At 37.0% G+C, this 18271-nt stretch overlaps 1 protein-coding gene across 1 annotated transcript in view; it reads left to right on the top strand.

Annotated features, from left to right (window-relative positions):
• Positions 1–3363: 3363 nt before the first annotated feature.
• Positions 3364–18271, top strand: part of lingo3.S (leucine rich repeat and Ig domain containing 3 S homeolog) — a 56707-nt gene continuing 41799 nt past the window's right edge. Inside the window, exon 1 of the mRNA XM_041579921.1 lies at positions 3364–3703. The gene's annotated coding sequence lies outside the window, so the exon portion shown is untranslated. The remainder of the gene's footprint in view (positions 3704–18271) is intronic.

Raw genomic sequence — 18271 nt, forward strand, 5'->3', positions numbered from 1 at the left:
AGGTCAAATCGTGGATTCTAGTTTAGTCGGCTTTATTTATTAAAATACTGAGATAAATTCAGTCCCAAATCCACTATTCTAAAATAAAAAAAACACTATGGAAACTACTAATTTTTATGTTTAAAGATATTAATTCAGAAGGCAAGATACAGTATGTGATGATAGAACTCTTCTTCTATTCCCAGGCTGCAGTGGCATGTAATGCATGCTGGCCTATCTTTTCAGGCACAGGGTGGTTTTGCTTACAAAGGTAACAAATTACAAGTGATTAATTTCACAGTTAAGATAATTGCTTTACTCTTTGACTAATTGCTTGTCCTGGTCATTAAAGCAAATGACCCAATCAGCAGCTGGCTTTTGCTAACTGTCTAATGCAAGTAGAATAACAAAATCTGTCATTGGATGTAGTTTGTTACTGTTACTAAACACCATTTTTTTAATTAAAAAGAGTGAAATAATGTGAATTTAAGGGTGAAGGCACACAGAGCTACTAGTAACAGCCACTTTTCAAAGCTACAAAATAGACAGTTAAAAAAATAGTGATAACTGGTTTTGCTCAGACAGTTTTAGCAGAGGCAATTCTCAGTATTGTCTATGGCAGGGTGTTTTTTTAGTATTTGATATCCACAACAAGTAGCTCCTACTATTATAGTCTTCACTATAACCGGGCTGAGTATAAGAAATAATACATTCCCCTGCATTTAGAAAAAGTGGCTATAACCTTTTCACTTTTAAATCACACCAGTTTTTCCAACAAAGCTCTAATTTTCTGAACATCGCACATTGTTTTCAGGCGTATATTTAAAAAAAATACATTTTTTAACAATAACTGCTATGTGGATCATCTACATAGTAACATAGTAAGCAAGGTTGAAAAAAGACACATGTCCATCGAGTTCAACCTTTTTTTTTTTTTAACTACCTATCTGCCAGTTGATCCAGAGGAAGGCAAAAAACCCATCTGAAGCCTCTCCAATTTGCCTTAGAGGGGGAAAAATTCCTTCCTGACTCCAAAATGGCAATCGGACTAGTCCCTGGATCAACTTGGACTATGAGCTATTTCCCATAACCCTGTATTCCCTCACTTGCTAAAAAGCCATCCAACCCCTTCTTAAAGCTATCTAATGTATCAGCCTGTACAACTGATTCAGGGAGAGAATTCCACATATTCATATATATTTATACATAGTCATCATATCACCCCTTAAGCGCCTCTTCTCCAGCGTGAACATCCCCAATTTGGCCAGTCTTTCCTCATAGCTAAGATTTTCAATACCTTTTAGCAGCTTAGTTGCCCTTCTCTGTACCCTCTCTAATTCAATAGTGTCCTGTTTGAGTGATGGAGACCAAAACTGTACGGCATATTCTAGATGGGGCCTTACAAGTGCTCTATACAGTGGAAGAATGACCCCCTCCTCCCTTGACTCTATGCCCCTTTTAATACAGCTCAGGACCTTATTTGCCCTTGATGCTGCTGACTGGCATTGCTTGCTACAGCCAAGTTTATCATCTACAAGGACTCCAAGGTCCTTTTCCATAATGGATTTGCCTAGTGCAGTCCCATTAAGGGTATAAGTGGCTTGGATATTTTTACATCCCAGGTGCATGACTTTACATTTATCAACATTGAATCTCATTTGCCACTTAGCTGCCCAGATTGCCAGTTTGTCAAGATCATGTTGCAAGGATGCCACATCCTGGATGGAATTAATTGGGCTGGATAGTTTTGTGTCATCTGCAAACATTGATACACTACTTACAATACCCTAAGTCATTAATGAACAAGTTATATAAAAGTGGACCCAATACTGAACCCTGGGGGACCCCACTAAGAACCTTACTCCAAGTAGAGAATGTCCCATTAACAACCACCCTCTGTACCCGATCCTGTAGCCAGTTTCCTATCCACGTGCAAACGACTTCATTAAGCCCAACAGACCTTAGTTTATAAAGCAGTCGTTTGTGGGGCACAGTATCAAACGCTTTGGCAAAATCCAAATAGATCACATCTACTGCCCCCCCCCCACTATCCAGAATCTTACTTACCACATCATAAAATGCAATCAAATTCGTCTGACATGACCTATCCTTCATAAAGCCATGCTGATTGTTGCTCATAATGCCATTCATTAGGACAAAATTTTGAATGTGATCCCTTAACAAGCCTTCAAATAATTTGCCTACCACAGATGTCAAGCTTACTGGCCTATAATTGCCAGGCTGAGATCGTAATCCCTTTTTAAATATTGGAATAACATCATCTTTTCTCCAATCCATAGGCACCATACCAGATGACAGTGAATCTGAGAAAATCAGAAATAAGGGCTGATCTAAAACTGAACTAAGCTCTCTTAGAATCTGCAGGCTCAAGCTTGGCCCCAGATCCAGTATCAGCATTTTCCTGGAGATGGAATTGGCTTTACTAAATGATTGCACGTTTCCCCTTGTCTTTTGCCTTTTTGTTCCATTTAACACATTCAAGCTGATAGATGAGGTATGAGCTATAAAAAATCTCTAGGTCATCCCTAGTCTGTCGTAATTCTATTGATAATGCATTCATTGTGTTCATTGTGCTGTGTTTACTGTGTTTTTTAGTAAAGATATCCTTAATCAATAATATACGTGGGCAATTACTTTTTCAAGATGCGTAATTGAATAAGTTAAAAAAACATAAATATGAATCACTCAGTTGAATGTGATCAAGGGAGTGTTTCCCTGATACTGTATGTCTCCTTGTGTATGGTGCAAAAATGGCACAACACAAACAACTATATGAACCAGCTACTTATAAAAGGGAGTGCTCATCTCCTTATAAACGTAGAAGGAAAATAAGTGGGGAATTAACTTTCCCTATATACTATATACATAAAGCAGAAAATTAGCCATAGAGATGGTGTCACAAAACATACTATATTGCAGTATAGGAGGAGTACGGTACATCACATTTTGGGGTTTCCTCTTTCTCAATTGCCATAACAGACTCATAGGACAATCGAATGATCATTTTGCTTAACATTTATAAGTTTACCATTTATCTAAACCTATTCTGAGTGGGCTGGTGAAAACAACAAATAGCCAGATTCCCAGCAACCTAAACTAATATAAGAGAATACAGATACTGTATGCATGTGCTAAGGAGAGCTTGAACAACATGATAACAAAAGAAAAGTTCATATAATCCCACGGGCTACAATGAAAGAAAATAGTAAGACCTAGACTTGCATTGTTTGTGAGAAAGGTGAAGTTACAGAGTATGAGAAAAGGTAAGGAGAACGGATAGGCTGAAGCCAAAAATGATGACATGTAACAAGCAGATGTAAAAAAGTAACAGCAGGAATGAAATAAAGAGAGAAAGGTGGCAAGTGAAATGTAAGAAGTCTATAGTGTGTGTTTAAGAGAGAGTAAGTCATACAGCAGAAGAGGACAAAAGGTAAGAGAGAAGTGCAAGGAAGAGGGGGAGAGAGAAAGGGATAGCGAGCATAAGAATGAAGGGAAAGGGAGGGCTGGAGTCAGGCTGAGCTATGTGCTAAAGCCAGTGCTGTGTATGAGCAGCCAGAGAAAAGAGCAGAGTGACAGGGAGGCGGAACTCAGAGAGGAGATACTGGGGCACAAGGCAAAAAGACTGGGACGTGGAGAGACAGAAACATGGACTGAGTCTGAGAATGACACAGAGGAAGAAGAACCTGCAAGACAAGCAGCCACAGTGAGTGTTCATGGGATGGAGTTTTAGAATCACCTGCAAAGCAAGGCAGAGGTACAGTGTCAGAGATATAGGAATGTTAGCTAGCGCAGTGGTGCAAGGAGCCTGTAGACAAAATATCAGAAGGCTATAGTAGGATAGAAACACAAGAATATCGGGGAGTCTGTAGCTCAGGATGGGGTGCAATAACTAGTATATGTAACAACAGAAAGTGTTGAGGTCCATTGGTACAGCTTTGGTTATGCTGGGTGATTGAGAATCTGTGTGCAGCATTAGGAGTTTATATCTAAAGCTCTTTTCAGATCTCAGACAAAACACTGCAATGGTATTTGATTAAAATGCAGTGCAAACAACCTCATGTCTGTGTACAATATCTGTGAAGGTATGCATATATGGAATGCACCATGGATGCCCCAGTCTTCTCTATGAAAACACACATTTATCTGGATGAATATTATATACATAGGTTGTGCTGTAACCTTGGTGTTTGTTTAGCAAGATAGCTGGCATGCCATGAAAATTCTGCATGTGTATCAGAGAATTTGCCGCTCATATATTAGAGGATTCCACTTTGCAGATGTAGTTCCAACCAGGTTTTTTAATTAACATGTTTAGATGTTATACATTCATATTGATATGTATTTTATGACAAATACTATACTTTTATTGCCTAGGTTATAAGTACAAGATCTTTATACTGCACTCTCATAGCTGTGTTACATACATGATTGCATGGCAGAAATCCTATGGAGAAGACAGAACCAGCTGCACAAAGCATGTGGCTTTGAATCAGTGCCAGTCTATACAGCATAGGAAGGTTGATGAGTATCTTTCGTTTCCAGTGATACACAAGAGGGCAATGTACCGAGCAATCAACACTGATTTACTGCTTTGCCTAGGATAAAACCTGCCGTCTTAAGCGGTGTCTGCATTTGAATTTTTTTTTGCCAAAAGTCAGTTTTATTAAGAAACAGGCACTGACTTAAAGGTCATTATGTTCTTAGAGACATGCATCAGGTGTTACAGAAAAAGTCACCTGCTTCCTGCAATAGCCAATCAAATTGTACCTCATTTTACGCAAAATACATTTATCTTAAAGCAATGATATTTTGCAGTACATTTTGCACTATATTTCCATCATTAAAAGAGAAAGGTGTTGTCACTACATTTTGAAAAAAAGAAGCAGTCACCGCTTATAGAACACATAACTCAGTAAGTGTTAACTGTGTTTTCTATTATGTGTCGTAACAATGTATTACAGCACAAACATTAGGCAGTAGGCAAGCTGGGCTAACTGCAAGGGTTGCTTTTTTCAACAGCGTCTTTTTAGTGTGCAATAATCTCTATTGCTTTTCTACTGATGGAAAACTGTTAGAAACTGCTAATTTGACATGAACACAATGCATACAAAACTGAAATTGCACAAAATATTGTTGTAAGGTGACACTTTGCATGCCCACAGTACCAGACACCCAAGACAACATATAATATATATATATATATATATATATATATATATATATATATATATATATATATATATATATATATATTTAAATTTGCATTACATATTATTCATTAGTGCATGAGTACTAACAATGCCTTTAACTGCAAATGATGACCCTGGAATCTGTAGTTCATCAACAAATAAAAGGTAGCTGGCTGTATATCCATGAAAAAGATTTAGAACAGTGTGTCCCAATCTCATCAGCTAAGGAATATCAACCTAAAAATAAAAGTTTGCCTGATAAAATAAATTTCCCGAAATACACTGTTTAGACATAGCCAATGGTTTTAAAGCTGTTGAAAATGGTATCTGTCTGTCTCTTTCTGCACTGCTAGTTCTGTCTCCTGAAAGAACTCATCAGCTACATTGTTGTACAAGTCAGCAGTACCCAAATAGAGAACAGAAATCAACAGACAGAAACTGTAAATAGCAGTTACATTTACAAATAACTTTTACATAACTGGAAATTTGTAATGAACATATCTTGTCAAGTTTATATTTTGGGGTTTGTGTTCTTTTTTCAGTGAGCACAATTCTATTTTGGACTTACATCCATCCCCCTTCAGTTGCCGTTGTTATGTACAGAAGGAGCTAAGATTTGGTCCTTTTGGTGTTACAGAACTTTCACGACCACAATTCTTGGTGCGAGTAAGAGATAATATTAGGAAATAGGTCATTGTAGTACCCAGCCATTGTGTCACAAGAAAGCTGTGCTGCACAAATGTTCAGAACTTTGGAAACATGATACAGCCTCAATCAAGTCTGCCTGTTATTTTATAACTAAATCAGAGGCATCCCAAAAATGATAATGCCCAAGACATCCCTAACTAGACTAGCCCTAAGATTATGCGTATAGTACAGCAGTGATTACTTCTATTGCATGCTCATGGTATCTGATACTGTCTGAATCTTCTCTCATACCAATATTTAAAAGTTATTGCACCAATTCTGCTATTAAACTACTTCAGAACAGACTCAAAAAGCCCAGGATTAGGGAATGTACCCTTTTTATTTTAAAGGTGACTATCATGAAAACAAACATGTAATACTAGCTCCATCTGGCGGCCCGCACCCCCCCCCCCCCCCATTGTGTGGCCCTCCACATGAAAGTCTGCCTGCTGTGTTTGTGTAAACTTTAATAGGTATCACTACAGAGATTAACTGGCCCCTGCATTGTTTAAGTTAGGAGAAACATGGTGCTCCAGAATAATTAGTTATTTTTATTACCATGAGATGAAGCCCATATAGAATTTTCTTATTTTTACAAATGAATCACTTTCTCTCTGTAATAAGACAGTTGGGGTAATTTATGATGTACAACATAGTTTGTATACTACAAAAAAAGGCCACAATCTGCCATTTTTTGCAGTTTGTCCACTGAGTGGTGCATTTTGTCAATGCTGTATGAGTGAAGTCGGGGGAGGCAAGTAAGCATACTCTCTCTCGCCCCTACCTTGAGGTGCAAGGAAGGGGCAACTGATCCAGCATTCAGTGCAAAGAGCAGCAACCCAGCATTCTTGCACTTGTGCCCCCCAGGGTTCATAAATGACCTCTGGTATCTTGTAATTGATCAGTGTATTGTTTCCCCAAATGAGAATATGTGATATTATAGAAATTGTTTTTTTTTAGTTATGTATTATTATTTAGGTTGCAACATAAATAACAAATGTTGTACCTATTTGCAAATACCACATTTTTGGGGAAAACATGGAAAATGGTAACTTTTTTTTAAGCTACGCAATAAAGCCAATGGAGTTTTTTCGGGCTGAAAAGCACAAGTATTTGATCTTTTTGGTTATCCTATTTAATTCAATTGGAGCTGCAAGATGTGCCTAAAGGGAAAGTGGGTACAACATGTGAAATACTTTGTCATCTCATATTGTAGGTGACAAGCTGAAGAACATCCTGTATACCGAATAATATTCAATAAGTCTGTGATATTCAGGGGCCCATTTACTTAGCTCGAGTGAAGGAATAGAAGAAAAAAAACTTTGAATTTCGAATTTTTTTTGGCTACTTCGACCATCGAATGGGCTACTTTGACCTTCGGCTACAACTTCGAAATCGAACGATTCAAACTAAAAATCGTTTGAATATTCGACCATTCGATAGTCGAATACTGTCTCTTTAAGAAAAAACTTCGACCACTTAGTTTGCCACCTAAAAGCTAGCGAAGTCAATGGTCCCCATAGGCTTTGGTAGCTTTTTTGGTCGAACAAAAATCGTTCGATCAATGGATTAAAATCCTGGAATCGAACGATCTGAAGGATTTAATCGTTCGATCGAACAAATAGCGCTAAATCCTTCGACTTCGATATTCGAAGTCGAAGGATTTAACTTCGACAGTCGAATATCGAGGGTTAATTAAACCTCGATATTCGACCTTAAGTAAATCTGCCCCTCAGTGTCGGTCGGGACATTAAGGGTTAAACCTTTAAACTGATTACAAATGATAAAACTTGGATAAAACAAACAAAAAGTCAGAATTTTCTAAAAGCTTAATTTTGCTTTCCTTGTAGTCTGCTGGGATTTTATACATTCTGTTTTTTCTTTCACAATACACAGCAAGTAGAGACATAATTACAGCTGTTTATGTCTCTATTTCAGTGTGTTGATATGCAATACATTTATTTTAAGCTTTCACTTAAGCTTGCTTCTTTGAGATTTTAGTAACAAGAAAAGGGTAGTCGAGGGTGAGAAATACTATGTCAGAATTTGTGCCTGTGCGGAATTATGTGTTTTTGTTACACACAATTCTAATTACTAAGGTAATTAAGGTCCCTAATGAGATATCTCCTTGATTGCAGCAGTTGTAATTAAAAAACAAATAGGGTGAAAAGACCTACAGCATCTTGCTCAGTTTTGCTCTCAAGTCAAACATTTACCCAGTTTCTTGGCTGTTACATACTATGTTTTATTTAGATGAATACAATATTTCTTTGAGCTGCTCTCTGTAGGCGGCATTAGAATTGTTTAGCATTTGACTCTTTTTTAATGGGCATAAAAGTGAATGTCACAGGTACTCAACCTGACAACACACCATTAGCTCACCAGCAGACACCTGCTCTGAAATTGCACACACCCCAACAAAGGTAAATATGTTAATGTGTAATAATTTAATATTAACTCCATTCAAACCCCTGTAAGTTAGCAATACTATTTTAAATATGATTCTGGATGCTCTGGGAACCCAGTAGATATCCTGGAAAAATATTTCAATATAGAATGGAGGAAGCTATTTAAATTAGAATGGATGTCTGGAGAATGCTCTCATATCCCAATTATTGCATTGATGTATTGCAACTATCTGTTTATGGATTTATCTCAACTACTGCCTCAGTGACATAGCTGTTGGATTGCTGTAACTTTCTTTGGGGGAAAAAAAGGGAATCACTGTAGATTGCTTCCTAAAGTAGTGAATTGGATGCGCTTGGGTAGTGACTCGTTGGAGTGAATATTGTGAGTGAATGTGGATGATGATAAATGAGTTAGCTAAATAGACTAGAACCTTTTGGATATGAATTACTGTGAGTTGTGCATTTGATATGCATTTCACTATAAACCCTTCTTCAACTCATGCAGTTAATATGAAATACTTCTGCATATGCCCAAATGAAGGTAAATTATTCCCATTCTTCTTAGCAAATCCTATAATCCTTTAAATAGTTCTAACAAAGCACTTGCAGCTGATGTGTCAGTTTTTGTGCAAATATTATATATAAATATAAGCCATATATAAATGGACACAAGTTGCATTAGGGTTTATCTCATTCTTTTAAAAAATTCAGCACATTTCTATGGGGTGCTCTTTGTATGCAGTGTGTTCTGTAGCACAAGTAAAATTAGCTTTCTGCTGACAGAATTGCTTTTTTTACACCAAACAATCCAGGTCAAAAAATGAGTTTTTTTAGTACAAAGATCATTTTACAATAACAACATTTATTTCATGAACACAAAATTTATTCTGTCAGTACAAAATTCATTTTGAAGTCACAAAATAATTTTATTACAAAAAATTCTATGCAAACATATATTTTCATTTAAAAGTTTTATTACATCCACTGCGCAAACTAAAATTCGCAATCGCTATCCAACTGTTGTATTAGGGGCCAGTGGTGTAACTAGATGTTACTGGGCCCACGGCAAATTCTTTTTTTACTGTTTTACTAATATTTATTGAAACTGTATATGAATTAGGGCCTCTTGGGGCCCCTATACCTCATGGTCCCCCTAGCAGCCGCAGGTTCTGCTGCCTCTGTAGTTGTAGTTTGGCAAAGTGTTTGCAAAGGCAAAAATGTATTCGCATTGCGAATGTATTGCGAACATATTTTGCATTAACGACCAATGTTACATTTCACCAAATTTGTCTAAATATCTTTTATATCTCTTTTATTTGTTTAGCATTCTTTTTGCATAGACAAAATCCAATATGGAAAAAAATACTTGTAACTTTTAAAAAATTAGTACGATTAATTTTTTTCATGATTTTTTCCGGTTTTTTCCTGCACAGGAAATTTTCAGGAAAATATATTGATAAATAAGAGGAGAAACCCATGCGGATTTGGTCAGAGTAGTTTTCAGAAAAAATTATACGATAAATGGGCCTCCCTATGTCTCTTTTGCATAAATCACCAATAACCAGTTCCCCCTGCTTTGATGCATATGACTCACCATACAAACTTCAGGGCATATAGGTGCAACTGAAGCCTGAAATCACCATCTGCCTTGGTGGTATTTTTAGGGCTCCTTTGGCATATTGCACCTCCAGGTTCTTTCACTTTCTTGAGCTGGATCTTACACATATGAACTTGCAATTAAGTATGATAACAGCATATACTCTTATATACTCATATTGATACTGCCACAACTGGTAGTTTTTCAAATGCAGAAGCAAGAAGCACGATTTACAGCAAGTACAAGTACACTTGAAAGCTAAGAACATTGCATTGTGGGCCATGCCACACTGCATCGAACTATAGTAAATTAGTCCTAAAAAGCCTTAATATATTTTGTGATTTAAACATGTGTTTCATGAATGAAAAAAATAATAAAGACCACAACAAGAATGTTCTCAGCACAAAATACTTTATGGAAATATAACCATTAATTCAGAATAACAACATTTTTTTACTAGGCAAAATTAATTTTGTGAGTACAATTTTTTTGTTTGCAGAATTCAATAAGTGCTTACAAAAGTCATTTTATAACAACAGTTCACAGAATTCCTTTTGTGAATGTATATTTAACAAAAAAGTAACTTTGGCAACAATAATACAATTCATGAATGTGGATGTTTTCCTGTCATTTAAGTAGAAGCTCTTATTGTGCAATAGACAAAGGGATCTTTGTATACCACCTGGCCAAGGCAAATGTAAAGTACAGGGCTCCCTGGCACCTGAGCATGTTAAACCTTATGTATCAGAGAAAAAACAAGTACAGACGCATATACATAGGCCCAAGAACATTAATGGATAGGAATATGATAGCACCCATTTTAGAGCCTGATGCTCCTGCATAAAACATACTGGGGCACATTTATTATGAAATAAATCTCACACAACTGAATGTTTTCGGCAGTTTGTGCACTGCAAATGCATTTACGTTACATCGCCTGTAAAAGATTATTGTCAAGGGGTTATATTTTATGCGCAGGTAGCAAATATCTGCAATTATGTCACAAGTATTGGTATATTTCTTGCGGGAGTTGCTGTGGGCATGACTCCAGTGCGCAAGTATTGCAGGAGTTAGGCAATTTGCTAGGACATGTGTGCAAATGTGCACCTACACAGCGGCATTGATATTTTTACGACTGTTAATATGTGGCGTACTTCTAGCGCAGTTGTGGCTAGTAATGCTAGTATGTTCACATCATTTATCACATGTCTTGGTCAAAAAATGTGCAGTTTCCTGCGACGCAGATGTCAGCATCCAAAGTAACATATTAATCGCACTTTAAAACATTTGTGCTGTACATTATTTAATATACGCATGCGCTGGGCAAAGGTTTAACCTGTGCAACATTTTCAGCGCTGCACTGCGTTAATAAATGAGCTCCACTGCATGATAATTCTGTGAAATATAGAATAGCTTTTAAATAACCTGTTTTCATCAGTCTGTGCCATAAAATGCATGTTCACCTGACCATAGCCAAACTTGTTGGATTAAGAACTACAAATAATTGGACATATAAAAGGACAAATTAACACATGCTATCTGGCTATATTCAAGGTTAAATGCAATATTGTCATGGAACTAACGATTTAATCGTTCGATCGAACGATTTTACTTCAATCGCAGGATGTCCAAATTCGGTGAAAAATACTTTGACTTCGATATTCGAAGTCGAAGTATTTCAATTCGATGGTCGAATTTCGAAGTATTTTACACTTCGAAATTCGACCCTTGATAAATCTGCCCCTAAATTGTGTATCATGTTACACGGTATACATTATATAATGTAAAGCTATACTAATAACACAATTGCAGTATATATTTACGGGGGAATGTAATAAAAATCGCTAACGGAAAAACTATTCGCAATGCGAAAAGTTATGCCTTTGCGCGAACAAATTTTGCTTTGTGCGAATTTAATATAGCTTTTGCGAGCCCGGAAACAGTTTAGCGACCACTTCTGACAGTGAAAGACCGTTTGCAAATTTTATAGTTTGCGCCAATGCGCAGTCAATGTAATAAAACTTCTTACTGAAAAAGTCGTTATGTTTGCTCCAAAAGATTACGACACCTTCAAGCACTTCTTATGAATGCGCAATTAAAATTCGCAATGCGCAATTAAAATTCGCAATGCAATAACAGTTTAAGGAACAATATTACATTGCGAGATGTGGATTTTTAGTCTTATTGGTGCGAATTGTTTTGCTCTTTGCGACTTTTATTACATTCCCCTGCTAGTCTTTTAAAAAAAAAACATTATATTTAACATTATAAATGGACTGAGCTCTATGTATTACATCATATATATTGTAAATCTATTCTAAGTACAAATTAACATACACATTATTTATTTTGACTTTTAAAAAATAACAGTACATATCATTATACGGCTTGAATTCTATGTATAACACAGTGGGGCCCATTTACTTAGCTTTGACCATCGAATGGGCTACTTCGACCTTCGACTACGACTTCGACTCGAACGATTCGAACTAAAAATTGTTCCACTATTCGACCATTCGATAGTCGAAGTACTGTCTCTTTAAGAAAAAACTTCGACCCCCTCGTTTGCCACCTAAAAGCTACCAAAGTCAATGTTAGCCTATGGGGAAGGTCCCCATAGGCTTAGCAATCTTATTTTGGTCGAACAAAAATCGTTCGATCGATGGATTAAAATCCTTCGAATCGAACGATTCGAAGGATTTAATCGTTCGATTAAACGATTTTTCATTCAATTGAACAAATATTCGATATTCGAAGTCGAAGGATTTAACTTTGACAGTCGAATATCGAGGGTTAATTAACCCTCGATATTAGACCTTAAGTAAATTTGCCCCAGTGTGTATGCATGTGTGTATTCATATGCTTTTATGGTAGTTTTTATGTATTCTCAGAGTAAAATCCAAAAGGAATATCCAATAAATCTGAGACATCAGATAAGAAAAGGGAAATTTCATTAACTTAAAAATGCCATATAAACAAGCTGTATATAGCTCAGTTGTACTCCCACCTTTCATTTCTCAAAATATTTGATTAAAAACTGTTATTAAATCAATAATCCCCAATGCAGCCTCTACAGCAGACTCTTCAGCAGCTCTGCAGCCCAGAAGCTGTCAGCAACCAAGGTGGGCTGAAGACTGGGCCAGTAATTATGTGCATGTTATTTGATCTTTTCATATGGGCAAGTGTTAAATTACATTAGAAGTAAACAAAAAAAGCCAAACCCCATTTAAAGTTTATTTCCAAATGTATTTATGAAGAAAACAATAAATTGCTGCTTTTCTGGTTGCTTCCTCTAGTTGCATATAGTATTTAGGTCATGCATCCCTTACAAACCAAGAATGGCATAAATTGATGCCATTTTCAAACAAACTTACATCCATATAGGTGACATAACATAAATTTGCCTGAAAATTTAGCAAGACCATGGGAAATTTCAGAGATTTCAGCAAATGCATTTGAGTCGATGGGCTTTTTTTTTTGCACCAAATGCAATGGAGTCAATGGGTGTTTTTTTTTTCTTGCATTAAATGCATTGGAGTCAATAGGTGGTTTTTTTTGGCTAAACAAAACTCGTTATGAAATTCTTGTGCAGATGCATTAAATTGTTTGTCACTCTCAAAAATGTGAATTTTTGTTGCAAATCCATTATAGCTGAAAATATTTGCTAATTCCTAATAGCAAATGTGCACGTATGCAGAAGGCTATATTCTCTGGTGTATAAGTCACTTATTTCTACTGCTTTCCTGTTTATAGTTTTTATCCTATAACAGTGCTTTAACACATTAAAGGTCAGTATTGTGTTATGGCTATGCATTCAACACCACATCAGTGTCACTGTCAATATTAATTAAACAGAAAAAGGTCAAAGTAAGAAAATTGCTTAAACAAGAGTTTGCTAGAACACTGAAAACAAAAACATAATTCTACCCTATTGTAACTTACTGAAAAATGCAATCAATTAATTGCATAATAAAGACTTATATAGAACGCAAAAACAAAATACATTTGAATTACATTATACATTAATTTGTACATGTCTAATAAAACATGAAAACATAAAGTAGTGATGCAAAATATAATAGAATCTGTCATAAACCCCACTGGGTATGAGCTATACCTAATTAGTTGCAAACTTATCCACCAGTCCAGACCAGTGGATTACAGATGAGTCTTCGGAATTCCCCAGTGAGTGATAAACTAGGCCCCCTGTCAGTGTCAGTTCCTAAATAGAATATGACACGTTCCTGTAAACCACATTTATTGTGCCGTGAATGTGTCAGGTGGAATGGGATAAGGGTGTAACTTGGGAGCATATGGAAGTTTAATTGGTTTAGCTCATATGCACTTTATTTTATATGACAGTGTTATGATCTGGAGTGCTTGCTGCTCCTATGTAATTTCTCAGCTATTTCTTAAGCCATGCAGTGATGTAATCAACAACAATATATTTTGTGTTCCTGGTTACACAAAAAAAAGAAATAGTAGGATTCTACTAATGGGGGAAACTTGCATGCAAACCTAGAGACAGTATAGCGAACTATAAAAAAAAAATGTGATTTTAATTTGCATACTAATGGATCTGTAGCGGACAAAAACATTATTATTTTTTTAAAGATGATTCTATAAAGGTTAAATGTACAGGTTAAAATTGGCTGTCCAGTAAAGTGCAGGGAGAGGTTTGCAAGTTGTTGATGCTGAGGCAAGAATCAAGATTAGAAATGAATGCAGGAGGAGGAGGAGGTGATGTAAAGGAAAATGTGAACTATGGAAGAACAGTAAGAGAAGAATTAGTTGTGCTTAAAGGCTTAAATAAGTAATACATATATTATATATATATAGAAGCACAAAGTTCCACTCTCCTTAGCTTAAAACTAGGTTTATGTTTATTACCTCAATGTTTCAGACACTTTATTCCTTTCTTAAGAGTCTCTCTTAAAGAGACATGTTGTTTATGAAATAAACATCAATTTATTTTTACAATCTAAGGAGCGTCCATCTCTTTGATGTGATTTTTCATCAAAGTATGGCAAAGTATGGCAATAAATTATTGTGTTTCCTATTGGCTTGTCTGTACTGAAAATATGGAGAAGATACCCAAAATAAACATCATCTAGTGAATATAGAAAGGGAAAGAAATTGGATAGAATTTTAGCAATTTTTTTGGGGAAATATATTTTACTAAACACTGGAAGGTAGGAAGGTATTCTTTTAATTCTTGATGATTACGCTGTTCACTTTTATTCTTCATTCCATAAAGGAACTCAAGTCAGATAATTATGTGAAGTTAGAATAGAAATCAAAATATGAAGTCACTAGGCTACGGGGATTATAGGCAGTGTACATACATGGTTATCCCCGTATCAGTTGTTTTGCTCTCCCTGTCGTAGTGTCAATCACAGTGTGGGTTGCATAAGGAATAGGTGGTCAAATAAATCTCTGATGTATATAAACTCTGCAGTAAAAGCATACTACAATGGGTATGAGGATGTAAGTGAAGATGAAAGATTAATGGGAAGGCCACTATGAACAGTTGACAATGTTAATGGAACTATTGTTGAAAGGATTATGTATAAACAACATTTAGTTGAGGAGAAATACAATAGGTTGTATCTTTGGCCCTAAGGGGTACTACCTAATAAACATGTCTTGTTTATTGGGTCATGCCTTAGTGCATTTTAGTATTAAGAGGAGCTGAGCCATAAACATGTTACTGACATTAGAACACTTAAATTATTAGGAACAACTGATTCAATAAGCATCCCATTGTCATTAGTTAATTTTGGCATTAGAAGTAATTGGTCCATGAACATGTAACGGCTATTAGTATACAGTATATGTGCCTGCAAAGAAGCAACTCATACCACAGACAATTTTAAGGCTTGTTAATGACATGTAACACAAATAAAACTTTAATTTTTGCTAATGCATATTTGTTGTTGTTTTTTATTGTAGATCCCAAACACACATGCTGTAAATATGCATTAAGCACTGGAACCAGTTTGAAATCTTTGTAATGTCATGGTTGAGTATGGCATTGGCAGTTTACAAAGCATTTTAGATGGTCTTTAACAGAAAATAAATCTTAAATCTGATTTATATAAATTGTATATAGGTACATATGCTAGATATGAATCCCAGTTAAGATAATTTCTCACGTAAATGCATGTGCATACCGACTGCATACCAACTGTTATTGCTTTATATTTACAGTTCTTGTAGGTTATATGTACTGTATGTGTCTCAGTACAAGGTACACTGCAGGGGCAGATATACAGTTTCAATCTAATTCATGTATTACATGATCTCTGGTTTTCTGTTGGCTGCTCGCACAATACAGCATTGGCACTAGAGCAACCTGCCTGTCAAACATGAATAATTTATTTTACGCTTCCCTCACTAGGCCTTTTGTGTTGCAGCCAGGAGTTAAGTTACCAGCTGGCTTTGTGCTTCTCATGTGACATAAATTTACAGTGACACACCCCCTTTAGTGCTCAGTAACTACAAAAACATTGCCCATCTATTTTATCCTTGTGCATGTCAGAGACCTGTTAGCTGCACGTAGGCTGTGAGATAATAATCTATTCCTGACATTTTTAAGACCGTTTTTCTTCTTAATGATAAATGATGAAAGCCAGCAAATGGTTTAGCAGAGCAAGATGGCTGGATTATGATCCCACTTAAGGGGTGCATTCATACATCAGCTGTTTCTTTCCTTAAAGGAAAACTATACCCCCCCAAACAATTTAGCTCTCTTTAAAAATATATAAAACAGCTCATATGTAAAACCCTGCTTCATGTAAATAAACCATTTTCATAATAATATACTCTCTTAGTAGTATGTGCCATTGGGTAATCATAAATAGAAAATTAAGGACTGGGATCCTAGGATTCACTGTGCACACAAACAAACCATACTGGTCACATGAGCCAATTAACAGACAAAGTTCTGCCTTTTGCTTCCACCCTTCTTCCTATTACAGTTATAATTAGCATAGTATTTCTGGTCAGTTGATCTCTGAGGCAGCACAGAGACCATCACAAAATGATGATTCACGGCAAGAGATATAATAGAGCAATATTTACTTAAATATATATATTCCAGTTTGGTACGATTCTTTAATATGCTTCTTCATATGATATAAATCACGGCTGTCCAACTGGAGGCCCGCAGGCTGCACCCCCCTCTGTGTGGCCCCACGTGAAGTCTGCCTGCTGTGTCTGCTTACCATGTGTAAACTTTCAAAGGTTTCACAACAGAGATAACTGGCCCCTGCATTGTTTAAACCTTAAATTCAGACTGTAATCCCCTGTATTGTTCACCCATGTAGTCCCCCCTGCATTGTTCACATCTGTGACACCTCTATTGTTCACATCCTAAACCCCTGTACTGTTCACACCTGAGACCCAGACTGAAACTGTTCACATGTTTACACCTTATTCAAAATGCTAATGGAGCACCAGCACTGTGTCACTGTATGTAGTACATCTTAGACTGGTCCTGATGGGTTTCCCTGTCTCCTGCTCTGTTCTGCCTTCCTTATGCTCCCTGTGTGTGTCATACTCTGTCTCCCCTATGCTCCCTGTGTGTGCTATACTTTGCCTGCTCTATGTTCCTTGTGTGTCATACTCAGCCATCCCTATGCTCCCAGTGGGTGCCTTACTCTGCCTGCCCTATGCTCCCTGTATGTGTCATCCTCTCCCTGCCCTATGCTCCCTGTGTGTGCCATACTCTGCCTGCCCTATGCTCCCTGTGTGTGTCACAGTCTGTCTGCCCTATGATCCCTGTGTGTTTCATACCCTGCCTGCCCTATGCTCCCTGTGTATGCCATACTCTGCCTTCCCAATGCTCCCTGTGCGTGTCATACTTTGCCTGCCCTATGCTCCCTGTATGTGCCATACTCTTCCTTTCCAATGCTCCCTGTGTTTGTCATACTCTGCCTGCCCTACAATCACTGTGTGTGCCATACTCTGCCTTCCCAATTCTCCCTGTGTGTGTCATACTCTGCCTTCCCAATTCTCCCTGTGTGTGTCATACTCTGCCTGCCCTTTGATCCCTGTGTGTTTCATACTCTGCCTGCCCTATGCTCCCTGTGTGTGACATACTCTGTTCACCCTATTCTCCCTGTGTGTGACAGTCTATGTCTGCCCTATGCTCCCTGGGGGTGCCATACTCTGCCTGCCCTATTGTGCTTGGGTGTGCCATACTCTGCCAGTGTCTGCCATACTCTGCCTTCCCTGTGCTTCCTGTGTGTGCCCTGCTCTACCTGTGGAACATAAGCCTGGTATTTGTTCTGGGGTTTTTATTGTATTTAAGGGTACATCTTAATATGACTTAACTTTTTTTCACATATGAGTGATATCTCTGCAGCTAGCATCAACCATTTGGTTTT

This window comes from Xenopus laevis, chromosome 1S (genome assembly GCF_017654675.1).
Source record: "Xenopus laevis strain J_2021 chromosome 1S, Xenopus_laevis_v10.1, whole genome shotgun sequence".
NCBI lineage: Eukaryota > Metazoa > Chordata > Amphibia > Anura > Pipidae > Xenopus > Xenopus laevis.